The sequence below is a fragment of the Trichomycterus rosablanca genome, chromosome 4 (genome assembly GCF_030014385.1).
Source record: "Trichomycterus rosablanca isolate fTriRos1 chromosome 4, fTriRos1.hap1, whole genome shotgun sequence".
In the NCBI taxonomy this organism is placed as follows: domain Eukaryota; kingdom Metazoa; phylum Chordata; class Actinopteri; order Siluriformes; family Trichomycteridae; genus Trichomycterus; species Trichomycterus rosablanca.
In genome coordinates, this window is record NC_085991.1 from 14580936 (window position 1) to 14600719 (window position 19784).

At 38.3% G+C, this 19784-nt stretch overlaps 7 non-coding genes across 7 annotated transcripts; all 7 read right to left on the reverse strand.

Moving 5' to 3' along the window:
- Positions 1–1247: 1247 nt before the first annotated feature.
- Positions 1248–1319, reverse strand: trnap-ugg (transfer RNA proline (anticodon UGG)). The gene has a single exon. It is a non-coding gene; the product is annotated as a tRNA-Pro (tRNA).
- A 764-nt stretch (positions 1320–2083) lies between these two features.
- Positions 2084–2155, reverse strand: trnap-agg (transfer RNA proline (anticodon AGG)). The gene has a single exon. It is a non-coding gene; the product is annotated as a tRNA-Pro (tRNA).
- Positions 2156–2447: 292 nt separating this feature from the next.
- Positions 2448–2519, reverse strand: trnap-cgg (transfer RNA proline (anticodon CGG)). Its single transcript has one exon. It is a non-coding gene; the product is annotated as a tRNA-Pro (tRNA).
- An 8428-nt stretch (positions 2520–10947) lies between these two features.
- On the reverse strand, positions 10948–11019 carry trnap-cgg (transfer RNA proline (anticodon CGG)). The gene has a single exon. It is a non-coding gene; the product is annotated as a tRNA-Pro (tRNA).
- A 3049-nt stretch (positions 11020–14068) lies between these two features.
- On the reverse strand, positions 14069–14140 carry trnap-agg (transfer RNA proline (anticodon AGG)). Its single transcript has one exon. It is a non-coding gene; the product is annotated as a tRNA-Pro (tRNA).
- A 4630-nt stretch (positions 14141–18770) lies between these two features.
- trnar-acg (transfer RNA arginine (anticodon ACG)) lies at positions 18771–18843 on the reverse strand. Its single transcript has one exon. It is a non-coding gene; the product is annotated as a tRNA-Arg (tRNA).
- Positions 18844–19169: 326 nt separating this feature from the next.
- trnae-uuc (transfer RNA glutamic acid (anticodon UUC)) lies at positions 19170–19241 on the reverse strand. The gene has a single exon. It is a non-coding gene; the product is annotated as a tRNA-Glu (tRNA).
- Between the last annotated feature and the right edge of the window lie 543 nt (positions 19242–19784).

A 19784-nucleotide genomic window follows, 5' to 3' on the forward strand; every position in this document is an offset into this window, starting at 1 on the left:
AGCCTCTAGCATATTATGTTCATTGTGCTGCACATAATCTTAATCTAGTTCTTAATGATTCAGTGAAAAATATACCAGAAATCAGAGAGTTTTATTACACTGTACAGGCACTTGTACTTTCTTTGGTCAGAGTGAAAAAGGTGGTCAGTGCTCAGTGGCATGATTTCATCAGATTTATCACAGCATTTCAAGTTAACGCTGAAGCGTCGGTGTCCCACATGTTGGTCCTCAAGGCACGACTCCCTTGTTGCTCTCCAGTACCGTTACACCGACATCATAAAAGCTTTGACTAAACTTTTCTTGGTCAGTGAAAAGACAGACGGACAAAATGAGGCACTTGTCTTGAAGAAAAAGCTGGAAAAATTTAGCTTCATTATTCTTGTTGTCCTTCAGACAAAAGTACAGGAAAACATAAACACAGTTTCCAAGTTATTACAAGCAAAAGATGCAGATGTCCAAAAGTCAGTCAATTTGCTTAACTAACAATTTGCAGCTAATGCCTTATCAAAATTTAGAGTAGACTTTAACAAAGCAACAGAAACTGCTTGTGGAATTGCAGAGAAATGGGGAATCCAAACAATGTTTGACCTGAAAAAGAAAAACTAAATGTTTCTATGATGAGCTGTGAGGATGAGAGACTTTCTAACAGTGAAAGCCATTTCCGTAAATGTATTCAATGCCAGTGTGACCTTTTGTGTCTCGTCCCGTCCTCAATCACAGATACTGGTTGGTGGATGAAGGTTTTTTTTTTTATTTGTCTGCAACGAGTTCAGCAACCACATAAAGTCAACGGAATGGTCCGCTAGCCAGCCTAAACAGAACAGGCTAATCAGTAACTGAGCACATGTGATTTACAAACTTAGATTAAAAGAGTGTAAAATAGCCTGTATTCATAACCAGCTCATGAATGTTAATCTACATACTGTTAATGAACAAAATATAGCAGAGCTGAACAGTTACTAGCTTAATAAAAGTAAATATTTAAGAGTATTTCGGGAGCTTTGCTTAGACGAACTGACCCACAGCAGCGCTCACTCTATCTGCTGCGGATCTCCCAGCATTCAATTGGTTTTATATAAAAAGTGCTGGCGGCATATGACCAAAAGATGGCGCTGAACTATACACATAAACATGAGCATCTTTTAACACTGTTACATCAGCATGTGTCAATTTTGTTTGATCATTAGATTTTAACGGGACACTTGATAAGTTTTTTGTATAGTTCAACGAAGCATTCGACTAAAAGAAGGCTCGTCCGGGATTTGAACCCAGGACCTCTCGCACCCAAAGCGAGAATCATACCCCTAGACCAACGAGCCAATGGGAACATAGGTCATTGTCTTACTGTGATCATATTTAAAGCCAACAGTTTGGCAAACTGGTTTTAATTAGTCAACTGTAAAGACTTGGATTTTAACAAAACACCTCCCGAAATTTACCCAAGAATCACAAATCTTGGACAAGCCATCCTACTACGACTAAAAGTCCTTTAAATTTACCCAAATATTACAGTTACCAAATAACTAAAGTTACAATTCTTTAGGTCAACATTTTTAAAATAATTAAATCAACTTTAATTTACATGTCATTGATCAGTTGGTTTAATTTGTGTTGTTTTTTTAAATACAAATCAAAAAAATAAAACAGATCTTGTCTAACAATTTAGTTCAGTGGCAACAAAACAGCATTTAATATTCTAACAATAAAGTCAGTAATATTTATTTCTTTTTCTACATAAAACAAACGTTTTGATGTTTTGTGTTATCGGTTATTAATACTAAAGATTGAAAGTAATTTACGTTGACATGAGATTTTCCTTGTCGTGTTGACTTCATACTCTGCACTGTTTGACTTTCCTTCACAATGACAGTGCTTTACATTTAAACATGGATTCACAAAACCTCTCGATGGCTTTTAAAATAACTCTGGCAGCATGATTTTATAAAGGTTTTTTTGTTTGTTTTAACTGTACGAGAACAAAGTTTAAGCTAAAGGTTAGAATTTTATGTGGCATCCACATAGAATTTGCACACTGGGATTAGAACCTAAATAGGCAGTTGATAAATGAAACATGGGTAAACAAGGGCTCGTCCGGGATTTGAACCCGGGACCTCTCGCACCCTAAGCGAGAATCATACCACTAGACCAACGAGCCAGCCTGGATGAATGCAAGGGCATTTCTTTGACCTCCGAGTCAAAAGCATGTTGACTGGTTGCACTGGGAAGTGTATTCATGACAAAACAAAATTCAATGCAGAGCTTCATTAAAGCATTTCTAACAGTTTAAGCATGAGGAGTCATTAAAGGCATGAAAGGTATTTACATCCATATAAGCTTACCAACTTCTACCAGTGTATCAGCATGTGTCATTTTTGTTTGATCATTAGATTTTAACGGGACACTTGATGAGTTTTTTGTATAGTTCAACAAAGCATTCCACTAAATGAAGGCTCGTCCGGGATTTGAACCCGGGACCTCTCGCACCCGAAGCGAGAATCATACCCCTAGACCAACGAGCCAGCAGGAACAAGAGTCTTTGTGTTACTTTGATCTGCGTGACTGACCTTCAAAACTATGTTGTCTGGTTGAGCTGGTAAGTGTGGTCGGTGCTTGCATTACAAAACTATCAAAACCTCCAGTATCAGTACATAGACTGGTTATAACCTCTTTTTAAAGAGTTAAAACATGAAAAATATTTAAAGGCTCCAAATAGTAAAAACTTCTTTTAATTAGTCAACTGTCAGGACTAGGAAGCATTTGAAAGCTTTGTGCTGTTTTCATAAAGTACCTTTGTAACCCCATGTCATTAGACAGAATTTACATGTTTACCAATTTAATGCCACCTTTGATTTCTAATTGCACACTGTGATACATTTTGAAGAGACATTTTGATAAGTCAACATTCTTTAGTGAAAGAGCAGGGGATTAAAGAAGGGATCGAAAAAAAAAAATTTCTGCACACAGATGTAGGAAGGAAAGTAAACACATGATGGCAGACTCCATCTACATTTTACTAAACACTGTAACAGCTGCACTTCTGGAAAGAGAAGCTGAAGAAAGGAAGTGATTCAAACGAATAAGAATGATAAGAGGCTTTAAGCTGCACTAGTCTACAGTTCAGTCATGGCATTGCTTGGTTTTGTTTGCCTTCTTTCAGTCATTTTAGGTAAGAAATACTATTATATGTAATGTATTTTTAATAATCTAATGTTTTTTATTGTTTTTAATTAAATTAACTTTTATTTTCCTTTTTTTAAAGTTTATACCTCTGCACAGACTATTACATCAGTTTCTACCACTGAAAATGTCTTGGAGGGAAACTCTGTTACTTTATCCTGCAATTACAGTGGATCTGGAGGTGGTGAGCTGCTGTGGTATCGTCAGTTCTCCACATTCAGACCAGAGTTCATTATTCTGGTTGCTGAATATCAAAAAGAAGCTCCAGGTTCTAAATTTTCTGCAAAGATAAATGAAGATAAAAATCGAGTGGATCTGAACATTTTCTCTGCTGCAGTATCAGATTCTGCTCTCTACTACTGTGCTCTGCGGCCCACAGTGACAGGAAATCCAATGATACTGCACAAAACCAAACACCTACAATACATGTGATACACGATCAACAATATCCTAAATAAAACTTGATATAATATTATTATATTAATATGTGATATAATACAAATTTACAGATTGTACTTATTGTGGATTTTTTATAGTTCTATATATAATGTTAACCTTAATAAAACCTTATTCAGCACTTACAGACCACTGTAATAATATCATATTTTTTAGATATTAAATTTTATTTGTTATGAATTTATGAGTAATTATAAGTAATTTAAGACAAATTGTTTTATAGTGCTTTTCATAAATCCTACATTAGGTTTTGTGTTTTTCTTATTGGTGTAGCTGTGTGTCTGTTGTCTGAACAAAATGAATGTTAATTATGTATTTTTAATGCTAACTGTATAATTATAAGACAGGAAAATGTAGCACATGGACCCTCTTTAATGTATGAATTTATTCATTTCGAGAATTAATTTCTGTGGTTCAGCCTCCCAAAAGCCCTGGGCAGGAAAATGTAAATAACACTTAATATAAATAACACTTAATAAGTGTTAATAAGGCCATTGTTTGTGTGTAAAGCAAATTACACACAAAGAAACGTTCTAACACAGTGCCGTTTATTGCCACTCACTCTTGATGACAGCGTTAACATGTGCCACTGATCTACAACTCATCCGCAACAGCCAGACATTAAAACACACTGATCTACTTAAACTGTTATCATTTTAAATAGTCATCTACTACTTTCACATCTAAAAACACTGACACAATAACAATCACTTTATAAATTATAAAGACTGTTTCACGAATATTAAGAGGCATGAATGCACCTAGTCATGTCCAAATATGATGTAAGTCACTATTTATTTATTGTAAATAACACAATTATGTGAAGTAATAGCAGCATGACAGTCATTTGTCAGGAGTTAACATACGTGTTCCTGCATTAGGTTGTGATGTAAATACAGCTAAAAAACAATAAAGTGCAGCATCTGCATCTGAAACACTAATGATTAATTACATTGGTTTCCAAAAGTTTGTGGCATGGATTACTTAAGATGTTGGAAACAGATGCATCTAGATGCATGACATATGAAGGCAGGGTTAACATAAATGCACATGGATTGGGGGTGGGGTGAGGTGGGGTTATGTTCTTTCATATAGTATAGACAACTATTGGTATGCCAGATATAAACCTGACACAGCTCAATGATGTTACTTCTTCTCTTTATTTTACTCATTACTGATGAAAATGGTAAGTGTTATACAATAAATATCATATTTCATTGAGTTTGTATTAAATCCACTATAACAAACATGATAACAATTTTAGTTAAATGTTTTTAATTTAGAATAAAATAAATGTTATATATTGTTAACATGTTTTATAGCAGAAGCTGCTGAGAGTATTACATCAGATAAACCCAGCTTAACATCAAATGAAGGCAGCAACATCACACTATCCTGCACATATGAATCAGCATTCAATATACTTCACTGGTATCGACAAAAACCTGGATCAAAACCAGAGTTTCTGCTGCTGATTAATGAGGGTACTGTCATCACGGCTCAGCCATCTGACCCGAGAATGTCCATCAGTTTTAACAAAGTGAATAAGAAAGTAGAACTGGAGATCATCTCTGCTGCAGTATCTGACTCTGCTCTGTACTATTGTGCTCTGCAGCCCACAGTAACAGGAAATTTAACTACGCTGTACAAAAACCTTCTCTCAGAGGAGGAGCTATAAGCACGTTTAAATTTTTTTTATCATTTGCTTTCTCAGTCCTTAGGGTATGATGTCAAATAACTATAAAGCTTAAGCATAATCTTATTTTTTAATTAAGCAGGTGTGGAACTATAGGCAGGTGTGAAAAGAATAGAAGTGTTAATAGTTTATTTTTGTCCGTTAACATAAAAGAAATCTAAATCAAAATAATATTTGGTGTGACTGCACTTTGCCAAAACAGCATCAATTCTTCTAGATTCACTTGCACAAAGTCAGCACAGTCAGGGATTTACATGTCAGTTCTTATGTGTTAACGTGTGTTGTTAAAGGGAATAACTTTACATGTTTTCTTTTTAATCTGCTTTAATTAGTAAGTAAAAATGATCTGTCATACTAAAGTTAAATAATCTGTTTAGCATTATTGTGAGCTCTAGTCACCTGAAAATACACTTGAAATGTATATTTTAACTCATTTATTCATCAGATTCTTATCATAATTAGGGTCATGGGGTGCTATAGTTTAACCCAGAGCTCATTAGGTAAAACGCAGGATGAAACCTAATTAGTTTTATTTTTAAAAGTATTTATCTAATGAATAACTTTATACAGGTTACTATTTGAACTCTGTAAGTACACTGAATGAATATTTATGTAGTAAATTCTTTGCAAGTATAGTTACAGCATCATGTGAAATCTGTTAATTCCATGCAAAGTAAAAATACAAAACATAGTATTAAAACAGTACCTGAGTACTGTATTGTCTACATTTTATCAAAATGTCCTCTGTGGGGTGTTTGTTCAGCTGGAGATTGCAGCCAAGCCCTAAATTCAACGATAATGAACAACTACGAGTAAATAAGAATGTTAAATAAAACCCCTTAATTCTAGGCCTTTTCATTTAAAACCAGTAGCCACAAACTTGTGTAACACACACTGTGTGTTCAGATTGTTCAAAATACCTCATTGCTGATATGTTCCCTTACAATCAGAGCAGTTAGTTTTTTGATGTTTGGCAGTGGTGCAGTGATAAAATACATTTGCCCACTACCACTGAGATCCAGGGTTTAATTCTCAGCACTGCAATCAGCCGGTCGGATATATACACAAACATGATTGGCTACGTCGGCGGGAGTGGTCGAAGCCCTGTGATGGCTTGGCACCCTGTCAGGGGTGTACTCCCGCCTTGTGCCCAATGTTTTAAGGTACATTAAACCCACTCCAAGTTGAAAAATAAAACTCAAAACTTGCTCTCATTTGGCCACTCGCACACCATCACTCCCATTTGTTACTAATGTCTCAGGAAGCACTTAAGTCTGTACCCCCCTCTTACTCTTCTGCTGGTGCCACCTGCCAAACATTTAGGTAAAATTTCCCAAACTTGCTGTATCATGCTCCAGTACATACAGCACAACAGAGAGACTTTTTTGTTACCTAAATTGATGTGTGTAGTGATGTAACATCTGCACATCCTGTATGTGGTTTCTTAGAGACGTCATGAGTTTCATACTGAACTATTCAGTGTTCAGAAATGGCTCAACTAAGCAACTTACTCCATATTGGGAGATACATAACACTGATTCTCACTGTAACATCAGGTAATAATAAAATATTTATTCATATTTGGTAGAAAACATTATGTTAATTTATGCACATATTATTAAGAGTTAAGACGTTAATTTATTGTGTTGATTTTCCTCAATTACCAGACAATTTTATTTGTAATAAATTACACATTATTGTCTTCTTTCTTCACAACAGATGGTTTTGCAGATGAAATTCACCCAACAGATCCCAACCTTGTGAGGAAAGAAACAGAGACTGTTACTCTAAAATGTTCTTATCAGTCAAGCAGCAGCTACATTCGGCTTTACTGGTACAAACAAAATCCTAACAGTGCACCACAGTTTATACTGTATAAAGGTGCAAAAGGCCGAACAGCTGAGAGAACTCCTGATGATCCTCGTTTCATGAAACAACCAGTACATCTACTGAACTCACCATCAACAATCTAAAGCTGACAGATTCTGCTCTCTATCACTGTGCTCTTAGAGAAGCCCAGTGATACAAAACTATTTAGATGCTGTACAAAAACTCACATATGTGAAGTTCAGAAGATCAAAGTTATATATTCCCACAGCTTGTTATCAGTTAACCACACACACACACACAGTACAATATAAATAGCACCTGCTTTCTCCGAGTGATTGTATCTTTTTTGTAATTATGCTCATCCTCTACTCTTCTCAGCTATACAATGAAAGTCCATCTCATTATAATTCATGCAATCACAGAACACAATGTGCATGTGTTCATGTTGTGTAAGAGTGTGTGCATAACTTCTTTTTATTCATCTTACATAAAACACCCTGTTTATCTGATTTGCAGGGAAGAGTTCGGCACAGTCAATAACACCACTGAGCGCCACCTGAGCGGCTCAAAATATATATTTAAATGATCATTTAATTTTTTAACAGCAAAAGTTTATCCATCATTAACTGGCTGGGTGTCTCACAAAGGGGGACACATGAACCCAATACACCCAATACATAGATTCTAGCAGCCACAACCGACATCAGGCTCCTGCTGCTGAGCCTCACAAACAGATTCCTTGGTGCTCAGATGGAAGGGCTTTGTGATCCCAAGATGATGGGTTTGCTGGTGAGGGTATTAATATTTAGACAGAGCATCAAGCTTGATATGATAAAATTGATGAAAGAAAAGCTGAATCAATTAAAGAATAAAGCCTGACAGAGGTTAAGGCATTTATCATTATTATAACTCACTCACTTACTACTACAACCTTCATCACTATATAGTGTTCAAATGTTCAATACCTGTATAGAGTCAAAAGAAATTAGAAACAGCTGATGTAGTGTATAGCAAAATAATTGAAATAATTAAGGTGCAACCTTTAATAATAAATACAAACACTAATTTATTGTTTATTATTTGTCCTGTCCTGGTGGAAACAACATTAATAAAGTTTGTGGTCTGGTTGTGAAATAATCTAACATCTCAGAACAGTAAATCAAACTCACACATTCACAGGTACTGTGTAGGAAGTAAATAAAGACGTACATGCACGATCATGTACTGTAGAAATGAGTTACATTGTCACGGATCAAAATACAGCACAGACAGTTCACAAAGACTCAGAAGCAACTGATAATGACATGACCTTAGCAGATGGGTTTTCTTGCTGAAAGTGTAACTGGTTTTGAATGTGTGTTTGGGCAGGCAGGTGCTCTCCTCTCTGTCCTGTACTGTGTACCACCACGTAATCCTGTTCCGGCCTACTGTTCACCCCTGGTTCCCAACATCATAATTATTCTCACCTGGGAACAGAGGGTAAGAGAAATGTGTGCAGAGTTGCAGTTTGTTGTCAGGACTCATGCACTTGGACATAACCGTTTCCACCCCTACTTCCAAGGCGTCTGTACTTCTTGCTTAGTCAAATATCCCAAAACTCTGTTCCAAACAGAGGATATGTTAGTCTGTTAGTGAAATGCAGATCCTGCCAGTGCAGAAAGCTGGAGAACATATTGAACACTGTATAAGAAAACATTCAAATTTTTCCAGTGTGCAGCTTTATTTATTCAGAGGATTCCAACCCACCACCACCTGACATGCTAATAGTACTTATGCACTAAAGATCTTGTAATTTTGCTGGTGCTTTGTTTTGACATATACAGCAAACAGTCCAAAGAGAGTTCCAAAAATCAATCCACCTGTAACAGGTAACTTCACCCACTTCCTCTCTCGGCAGGAAGCATACATTTTCTGTCTGTAGTCCCAACAAGACTACAAAGCCCAAAAGCTTCAGCTATGTTGGTAAAGTTTATGAAATCTCTCCCATTTAATCTACACTGATGTGCCAGAGCATCGTTTTGATCATGCTTTCCATTTCAATCAAAGCCTTCACAAGAGAATCAATTGTTCACCTGATTCCTCATTACTTATTTTGTCAATTTTTTGAAGCAAGGCCGAGAGAGGAGCATAAGAATTACAACTGTGAGTCGTAGTTGATGGATCGAGTAACTAATATGCTGGTCATGGTCACAGTACCACCTGGTGCTGTCTTCCTAGCTTTAGTTAGTTCTGTCATTAGTTTGGAGTCGACTCCATGATCTCATTCTGTGTTAACTAATAGCTCCGTTCTTTCACTCAGCTTTTCAGGCAGCCAGATAACGCAGGTGTGACCTTTTGTGTCTCGTCCCGTCCTCAATCACAGACACTGGTTGGTGGATGAAGGGCTTTTTTTATTTATCTGCAACCACATAAAGTCAACAGAATGGTCAGCTAGCCAGCCTAAACAGAACAGGCTAATTAGTGTGATTTACTTTACTTAACTTTGGTTAAAAGAGTGTAAAATAGCCTGTATTCACAACCAGCTCATGAATGTTAATCTACATAGTGTTAATGAACATGACTATAGCAGAGCTAAACAGTTACTAGCTTCATAAAAGTAAATATTTAAGAGTATTTCAGGAGCTTTGCTTAGACGAACTTACCGACAGCAGTGCTCACTCTATCTGCTGCAGATCTCCCAGCATTCAATTAGCCTAATAGAAAAAGGTGCTGGCGGCATATGACCAAAAGATGGCGCTGAACTATTCACATAAACATGAGCATCATTTAACACTGTTACATCAGCATGTGTCATTTTTGTTTGATCATTAGATTTTAACGGGACACTTGATAAGTTTTTTGTATAGTTCAACGAAGCATTCAACTAAACAAGAGCTCATCCGGGATTTGAACTCAGGACCTTTCGCACCCAAAGCGAGAATCATACCCCTAGAACAAGCCAGTGGGAACAAGAGTCTGTGTGTTACTTTGATCATATTTAAAGCCAACAGTTTGGCAAACTGGTTTTAATTAGTCAACTGTAAAGATTTGGATTTTAACAAGACACCTCCCAAAATTTACCCAAGAATCACAAATCTTGGACAAACCATCCTACTACGACTAAAAGTTCTTTACATTTACTCAAATATTACAGTAACCAAGTAACTAAAGTTACAATTCTTTATGACAACATTTTTTAAATAATTAAATCAACTTTAATTTACATGTCATTGATCAGTTGGTTCAATTTGTGGTTTTTTTTTTTACATACAAATAAAATAATAAAACAGATCTAATAATTTAATTCAGTGGCAACAAAACAGCATTTAATATTCTAATAATAAAGTTAGTGATATTTATTTCTTTTTTTACATAAAACAAACGTTATGATGTTTTGTGTTATCGGTTAATAATACTAAAGATTGAAAGAAATTTACGTTGACATGAGATTTTCCTTGTCGTGTTGACTTCATACTCTGCACTGTTTGACTTTCCTTCACAATGACAGAGCTTTACATTTAAACATGGATTCACAAAACCTCTCGATGGCTTTTAGAATAACTTTGGCAGCATGATTTTATAAAGGGTTTTTTTGGTTTGTTTTAATTTTACAAAGTCAAAGTTTAAGCTAAAGGTTAGAATTTTAATAATGTGGTTTGGCATCCACATAGAAAGCTGTTCAAGTTTTGCCATTTAATCTCCCCGTTTCATTTCTATTTGCACACTGGGATTAGAACCTGAAGAGGCAGATTTTAATGGAACACTTGATAAGTTTTTTGTATAGTTCAATGAAGCATTCTACTAAACGAGGACTCATCCAGGATTTGAACCCGGGACCTCTCGCACCCGAAGCGAGCATCATACCCCTAGACCAACAAGCCAGCAGGAACAAGAGGCTTTGTGTTACCTTGATCTGTGTGACTGACCTTCAAAACTATGTTGTCTGGTTGAGCTGGTAAGTGTGGTCGGTGCTTGCATTACAAAACTATCAAAACCTCCAGTATCAGTACATAGACTGGTAATAACCTCTTTTTAAAGAGTTAAAACATGAAAAATATTTAAAGGTTCCAAATAGTAAAAAAACTTCTTTTAATTAGTCAACTGTCAGGACTAGGAAGCATTTGAAAGCTTTGTGCTGTTTTCATAAAGTACCTTTGTAACCTCATGTAATTAGACAGAATTTACATGTTTACCAATTTAATGCCACCTTTGATTCCTAATTACACACTGTGATACATTTTGAAGAGACATTTTGATAAGTCAACATTCTTATGAATGAAACATGAAACATATTTCAAGGCTCAAAATAGTAAAAACTGGTTTTAATTAGTCAACAAAAAAATGCTGTCAAATATGTGTAACTTATTCTTATGTTTGGATATTTTTCCTCAGCCAGCAAGTTCCAAAATTGTCCAGCAGAGGCCCTTGACTTCATATGAATGTCAGATTGTTAAAATCCTGTATGTAAAATGAGATCTAAATATTCTCAGTCAGCTTCTTCCACGTATGAACGAAACAGCCGTCAACTGTTTTTGGTTTCTTTGTGCTTGGTTGTGCACTCATCTTCACAAACAGTGTAGCTTACAAAAGGAAAAATGCAAAAATCGTGCAAACTGGCTACTGATGAATGAAAACCTTCTCGATTCGCAGTGCTTTAGGCGGGCTGGGGCGTAGCTTTGGAAACAAAATGAATATTAAAGAAACAGTGGCCACACTTCATGTCAATAAAGTTGACCTGTTTGAATGACGTGCAATCTACCAGCGTGCACTGTGCGATCGACGTATTGGGCACCTCTGCCCTACAGCATAAATAATCAGAGCCAGCCCAGAGCATTAGCTACAACCCCAAATCAGAAAATGATGGGACATTGAGTATTAAGTAACTAGTGCACATTCATTCCTGCTTTTCAGGCCTGCAACACATTCCAAACAAGTTGGGCCAGTAAAGCATTTGCCACTTTGTAATGTTGCCATTCCTTCTCACAACATTAAAATCACACATTCTCTACTGAGTACAGGTCTGAACTACAGGCAGGCAAATAGAAGTGTTTGTACTTAGCATTAGTGATGGGAATTTCGGCTCCTTTTGGCTCGGCTCACTAAAAAGAGCCGGCTCTTTCGGCTCCCAAGTGGCTCCTTAGATTTTTTTGTTGCTTAAATTAATTTATTACCAAATTACATGTAAAATGAATTACTAATGTAAAAAAACATTGTATCAAATGTTTATTATTTAAATTGCTTTATTTATATACTCAACATGGAACAGAGTGCTCCAACAATAAATTATAAAATACAAAAACAAAGACCCATCTCATTTAGACAAAAAGATCTGATTGTGTATATTATTTGTATGTTTGCATCTAGAGTGGGACAGCACAGTGGCTAAGTGGGTAGCACTGTCGCCTCACGGCAAGAAGGTCCTGGGTTCGATCCCCAGGTGAAGAGCCCGGGTCCTTTCTGTGTGGAGTTTGCATGTCTTTCCCGTGTCCGAGTGGGTTTCCTCCGGGTGCTCCGGCATTCAGAAAAACCAAGGAGCTCATCTTTGATGGGTTTCTCCTTTCTGTTATGATCTGAACTGTTAAAAAAGATTCTCTCTGAGGGGACAGATACACAGTCTGTGCGCCATCACATGTGTAAGATGTGGGTAGACTGAACACTTGGTCTCCCACAAGCTCAGTGGGTCTGAACTTCTCTGTAAAAGGGGCTTCTCGTGTCCAAACTTTACTATGTTTCCTCTCACTCATTCCAGCGTGTAATGTCTGGCTGTGTAAAGCGCTGAGTTCTCTCTCTCTCTCTCTCCCTCCTGTTCGTGTGCACGCTGTCTCTGTGTGTGTGTGTGTGTGTGTGTAACCCCTCCCCTCCTGCTCAGTGTAAACACACAAACGGCACCACGCATCTTGACCAATCACGTGCGGTTTTGACAGAAAAAAAACCCCCGGAAAAAAACGAATCGGCTCCCAGTCAGGAGCCGGATCCCGTCGTTCACTTTAAAGAGCCGGCTCTTAGAGCCGGATCGTTCGCGACCGACCCATTACCACTTAGCATGTTCTCTTTCTCACAGAGTTGCTGGCTCCTCTGTTAGCGTCATACTTTCTCCTGTACCAGTGATGCCAGGCTTGATCTGGTTCAGGTTTTCACCTGCACAGGTGTAAATTTGTCTTGTGCTTGTCTTGGGACTTTTTACCCGACACAATATAGCCTCTATGGTCAAGTGAGCTGCCCCAGAGGCATCATGGTTCTTTCTGGAGCAGGTCCTATGTTTGGATGGGACCTGCAGTGCTGAGTGTGGGTTGCACCAGTTGGTGGGGTGGAGTGCTGCTCATTCATTACAATATGATTGTGTCTTTCATTTGTTATTTTGTTTCCATTATTTTAGCCACAACTTTTATTTATCCTGTTCCCTGTTTGTTTTAGACGTTTTAGCCACAGTATTGTTCTACCCTGGATAAATCATCCTGCAAATTGGGCCCGTTTTTAGTTCTTGCAGGTGCAGGGCTACACTTGGCATCTTAGTGGTGAGGCACAACCCGTCCTGTTACAAAATAATGTTCTTGGGATCATATGGCAACACGTCTTTTTTCAAACATAATTAGCTATATTTTTGTCATTGTTTTATTTTATCTAAATGCTTGTCTCAATGCAAATGCTAGTTTGTCTCTATGTGCTTTTTAGGTACTTGCTTTAGGTACTTACATTTTAACGGGACACTTGATAAGTTTTTTGTAAAGTTCAACAAAGCATTTGACAAGATGAGGGCTCATCCGGGAGTTGAACTCAGGACCTCTCGCACCCTAAGCGAGAATCATACCCCTAGACCAACAAGCCAGCGGGAACAAGAGACTTTGTGTTACTTTGATCTGCGTGACTGACCTGAAGTGGCCTGCATGGGAACCTGAAGAGGCAGTTGTTAAATTAAAAGTGGGTAAACAAGGGCTCGTCCGGGATTTGAACCCGGGACCTCTCGCACCCTAAGCGAAAATCATACCCCTAGACCAACGAGCCAGCCGGAACTGATGCCAGGCCATCACTGGGACAGTGTACAGTAGGACCAAGAGTCTGCATGTTATCTGTGTGACTGACCGACAAAACTATGTTGTCTGGTTGAGCTGGTAAGTGTGGTTGGTGCTTGCATTACAAAACTATCAAAACCTCCAGTATCAGTACATAGACTGGTTACAACCTCTTTTTAAAGAGTTAAAATATGAAAAATATTTAAAGGCTCCAAATAGTAAAAATTTAATTAGTCAACTGTCAGGACTAGGAAGCATTTGAAAGCTTTGTGCTGTTTTCATAAAGTGCCTTTATAGCCCCATGTAATTAGACAGAATTTACATGTTTACCAATGTAATGCCACCTTTGATTTCTAATTACACACTGTGATACATTTTGAAGAGACATTTTGATAAGTCAACATTCTTTAGTGAAAGAGCAGGTAATTAAAAAAGGGATCCACCCGGATTTTATCAGGAAACCTTCACAACCTTAACTAACTTTAATAACCTCAATTATTATCCTTTACAACATTATTATCCTAACCCAAGGCATGGCTTATGGAGTACATTCCAAACATCCTCAGGTCCAACCGTGATCGTGTGTACACTAGCATTGCTGTTGCATAGAAATTTCTCTCCCCCACTTTTGACAATTAGACCACTTTTCTGTGTTTCCCCCATCATCTGTTGTGTGAAACCCATTGTAAGGAGTATGAAAGTATGACTGGAGTGGGCTGATGCCTCCCTACAACATCAGCTGCAGCACACAGACTGGAAGCAGTTAGATCTTCCAAACTTGTTGAAAAGCTCTTAGATCTGGGCATCAGTTTCTCACTCTGTAACTGGACTTTCTTACTAACACACCACAGTCTGCTAAGCTCATCCATTTTACCTCTTACACCCTCATCCTGAATACAGATGTGCCCCAGGGCTGTGTGCTCAGTCTACTTCTCTTCTTCCTGTCATGACTACAAATTGGTAGGCTTATGGATCTTTAAATCATTTTAGTTCTTGATATATGAAAATAAGCAATTTGTCTGCTATCACAGATACAACATGGCGATGACCCAGTGTACCCTGGTGCATCTCTCACTTAAGGACAGAGTCTGCTGTAGGTCATGTCGTAGCTCTTCAGCATCTTCTTAACATTTTTAATGAACATTTTGAGGCTTAGTGCCAGTTACCCTGTATCTTTTTAATAAAGTCTATGGACTGTCTGGCCACTATGTGCCACATTTTGTAGTGTATTAAATGTGAAAGTAACATAGGACCCAGGGGGACAGCTCCAACAGTCGGTTCTTTTTGTAAATCTACATTTAACGCTGACTATAATCTTAGAGTTGGTTTCTATTTTCTTGTACTTAGTCTGTCAAGCCAGATTGTGGATACATTTAAATAAAACAGAGTCACCAACAGGCATTATTTCTGATATACCATTTGGAGCAGTTTATAAAAACCTGAAACAAGGTGGCATTGAGTGACATCTTATTCATATGGAACTGTGATGGAGTTCAGTGACAAATCATAGAACTTTTGCCAAGAGATCGTCAAGCTAACTTATGTATCCCATGTCTATGGTTTGGTGAGGTCAAGCCAAATATGATTACATTCCTGAATGCTCTCATGGCAGAGCTTAAAGATCTGGAACAAGCTGGAATTAAATAGAAAGACTCTGAAAACATCTGAAAACAAAGTAAACACACAAGTAAAGTTTATTCACTAATCTGTTCTGCAGATTCTGTTGCACGCCACCTTCTGAAAAATACAAAACTATTCAAGGGCAAATATGGTTGTGACTTCTGCCTCCACACTGTGGTGGTTCTTATGCTTGGGAGACACCAGAACCATCCTGTAGGTCAGAGCAAGATCATTTTAAACATGCAATTTTGGTAACACCTGCTGAACCAGTAATGGGTGTGAAAGGCTCATCCCACATTATCACAGGTTTTGTTTCTGAGTACCAACACAGTGTTTGCTTAGGAACCACTAGACAGCTTGCATCTCGCTGGCTAGACAGTAAGCACCATGAGAAAAACAAGCAACTACTTGCCATTAATCAGAATCAGAATCACTTTATTTCGCCAGGTATGTTACACATACGAGGAATTTGCTTTGGTGTTACACACAATAATACACACAATAGTCCACATAGTAGTACAAACAATACACATAATAGTACAGATAATTACACATGTACGACATGTAACATAGAACATATTTAACATACCCGACAGCACACGGACTGTTAACCAGTATTTACCAACATTTGCCCAAGAGAACAACTTTGGTTAAAAAGTGTTACAGCTCTGGGGAAAAAGCTGTCTGGATGTGTTTGTTAAACCACCAGTTGCGGTCACAAAGGCACCAAGGTCAATCAATGACCTAAAATATTGGAAAGCAAGTGAATGGAGGTCATTTTTGCTCTTTTATGCAATACCTGTCTTGAACAACATTTTGAAGAAGAAATATTTTTATTAGTTTTTGCAATGCACATTCTTTTCCAGGATGCCATCAAAGTGAGTCAAGTAGAAAACAAGCTCTACACAATTATGTGTTTAACTAATGTTTCTTTTAATGATCATTTGTTGATGCACCTGGCAGAAAGTGTGCATAACTGGCGACCACTGTGAGCAACATCAGCATTTCCTAAAGGTTTTTTAATTGAACAACCCATGTGCCTACTCAGATAGTAAAGAGATTCCTCGGGTGGAGAAGGTTATCCAGAAAAGCTGAGAAAATTATGGCCAATGCAAATGTGAATGTAAGGCAACTGTTTTACAACCTCCAAAGTATCTCTAGCCACACAAAGAGGTGTGCAGAGTTTCCAGGTCATGTGAGAGGTTTAGGCTGCCCAAAAACTGAGAGTACATCTGTGTTACAGAGGATGGCTATTACAAAATTTCCTGGAACCACAGTTCTGTCAGGTTTAATTTATAATCGTTTCAGCTGTACAGTTAGAAGATGGAACCTTCTGCAAAATCATAAGTTGGAACTCCTACTACAAATATCTTCTGTGTTTTAGTAAAAGAGCTTGCAATCATTTACATTTTCAGCAGACGGCTTTATCCAAAGCGACTCACAGTAGTGACAGAAAAAGGTGTGAGCAATTGAGGGTTAAGGGCCTTGCTCAAGGGCCCAACAGCTGCAACCTGGCAGTGGTGGGTCTTGAACCAGTGACCTTCTGACTACTAGTCCAGTACCTTAACCACTAGGCTACAACTGCCCTAGCAGCAGCAGCAGAAAGCTATATAATATACAGTCAAGCTGGACTGCACACACCCCTTTCACCTTCTCCACATTTTATTACGTTACAGACTCATTCTATAATAGATTGAGTTCTTGTTTTGCCTCAAACATCTACACACAATCACCAATAATTACGAAGTGAAAACGGGGTTTTAGAAATTATGCAGTTTCATTGTACTGAGAAAAATCATTTATTTAGGGGTTGCATATCTGTACACACACTTAGCCTAATACTTGGTTGATGCACCTTTGGCAGCAATTACAGCTTCAAGGTGTCTTGGAAAAGAAGATACGAGCTTGGCACACTTGTTTCTGGACATTTTTGCCCATTCCTCTTGGGCATGTCCTTGCAAGTTCCGTCATGTTTTTTTTTTAGCTCCTTCCACAGATGTTTGATTGGATTCAGGTCTGGGCTCTGGTTGAGCCACTCAAGGACATTCACAGACTTTCTCCGAAGCCACTCCTTTGTTCTCTTGGCTGTGAGCTTCGGGTTGTTGTCATGTTGGAAGGTAAACCTTCACCCCAGTCTGAGGTCCAGAGCGCTCTGGAGCAGGTTTTCTTCAACCAGAAAGAGCATTCCTCATAGCTTGACCAGACGAGGTGGCCGAGTGGTTAAGGCGATTACCCATACGTGCAGAGCACAATGGATTAGTAGTCCATCGCCTTAACCACCACGTCAGAACATGCTCTACCTCCATGAAGTAAGCCAAAAACACAATTGCATTAAAAAAAAAAAATGCCTGTATAAGATGTGCTGTTTCTCTCTGGTGTTACAGTTGTATTTTATGTGAGTAGTACCAATATGTTGTAAAGGTGGAGCTTAATTATCAGAGCTGAAAGCAAGAATTTCAGGGGTTTTAATCAATGTTTAATGGTCTGGTTTCCAAAACCACACATGCAGAGCACAACAGATTAGCAGTCCATCGCCTTAACCACTCAGCCACCTCGTCTCGACCTGTCTAGATAAATGTGTTTCTGGGCCGATTGGTCTGATTGATTAACCCAGACGGCTTGAACAGCTACATTGCCTTTTAAGAAATATCTTTTACAAAGCTACAAAATCTACATTGATCAATCAGACCAATCAGACCAGAAACAAGCAGGTAAAGCAAGATAAGGTGGCTGAGTGGTTAAGGTGGTGGATGGCTAATCCATTGTTCTCTGCACCTGTGGGTTCGAAAACCAGACCATTGAACAAAACCACTGAAACTCTTGCTTTTAGATCTGGTGCTGCTCACAAAAAAAAAATCACAACTGTAACACCAAATAGAAGCAGTTCATCTTATACAGCCGTTCTTTTAATATAATGTTAATGACATACAGATTAGTAACCACACATTGTTTAAAGGTCTCCACTTTGTGGAGTTAGAAGGACAAAAAGGGCACAAAGTAACCGAGCCAGCCAGGAGTCGAACCTAGAATCTCCTGATCCGTAGTCAGGCGCGTTATCCATTGCGCCACTGGCCCCTGAGAGATTGTGCTTGTGACTTCCCTAAAGCTCCGGCCTCATTTCTGTCTTTTGACCAATGAGAGAATGGAAAACTTTAAAGCACAGCATACAGAAACACCCTGCCGTGACCCGGATTCAAACCAGGGTTGCTGCGGCCACAACGCAGAGTACTAACCACTATACGATCACGGCATTCCAACTATCAGCCATGCCCAGCTCACGTCCACTGCTCCCTGATAGACTGAAGTCATAGTTCCAAGAAAACAAGCTTCTTGAGCTACAGCAACATGGTGCAGAGGACGTAATTGGCAAAGTTTTGATCAAGTCCTATCATAAAGACAAATTCCCATACCGGGAGTCGAACCCGGGCCACCTGGGTGAAAACCAGGAATCCTGACCGCTAGACCATATGGGAAACTGAAGGACTTACCATCGGCTGATGCCAGCATCAGTCACTTCTTTCCACTTTGACAAGACCTGCATTGTTGGATCTGAAGTACCGAGAACCATACACGAGATATCTTGTGGCAATCTGTTCTTTGATATGCTACATGACCACCTTCCCATTGGAAAAACTTGCCCTTGATCCAATATGGCAGCTTTCAAGATGGCGGCCATGTTCCGGACATAGCCTAAAAGATAGGCCCCCTCACCCATTACTTTCTGGGGTATTCAGATATTTTCCCTTTCGTTTCTGAAATAAAAGAGTGTCCTGAGACTTTTGACTCACCCTGTACATATTTTACAGTAAGTACAGTGCTGTTGTGATTATATGGTAAGCCTTCTTTTTTCCTTCTAAATGCTTGTGTGCAGATTTTTGACGTGTCTTTCAGTGCACTTTTTGCGAGTGTCTTTGGCTTATTGCTTACCATGATAAATACTTCACTTATTATTAACCAAATGTACTAACAGTTATGTGTCAGTAGTGCAATACATTAAATACATAATAAGACATAAA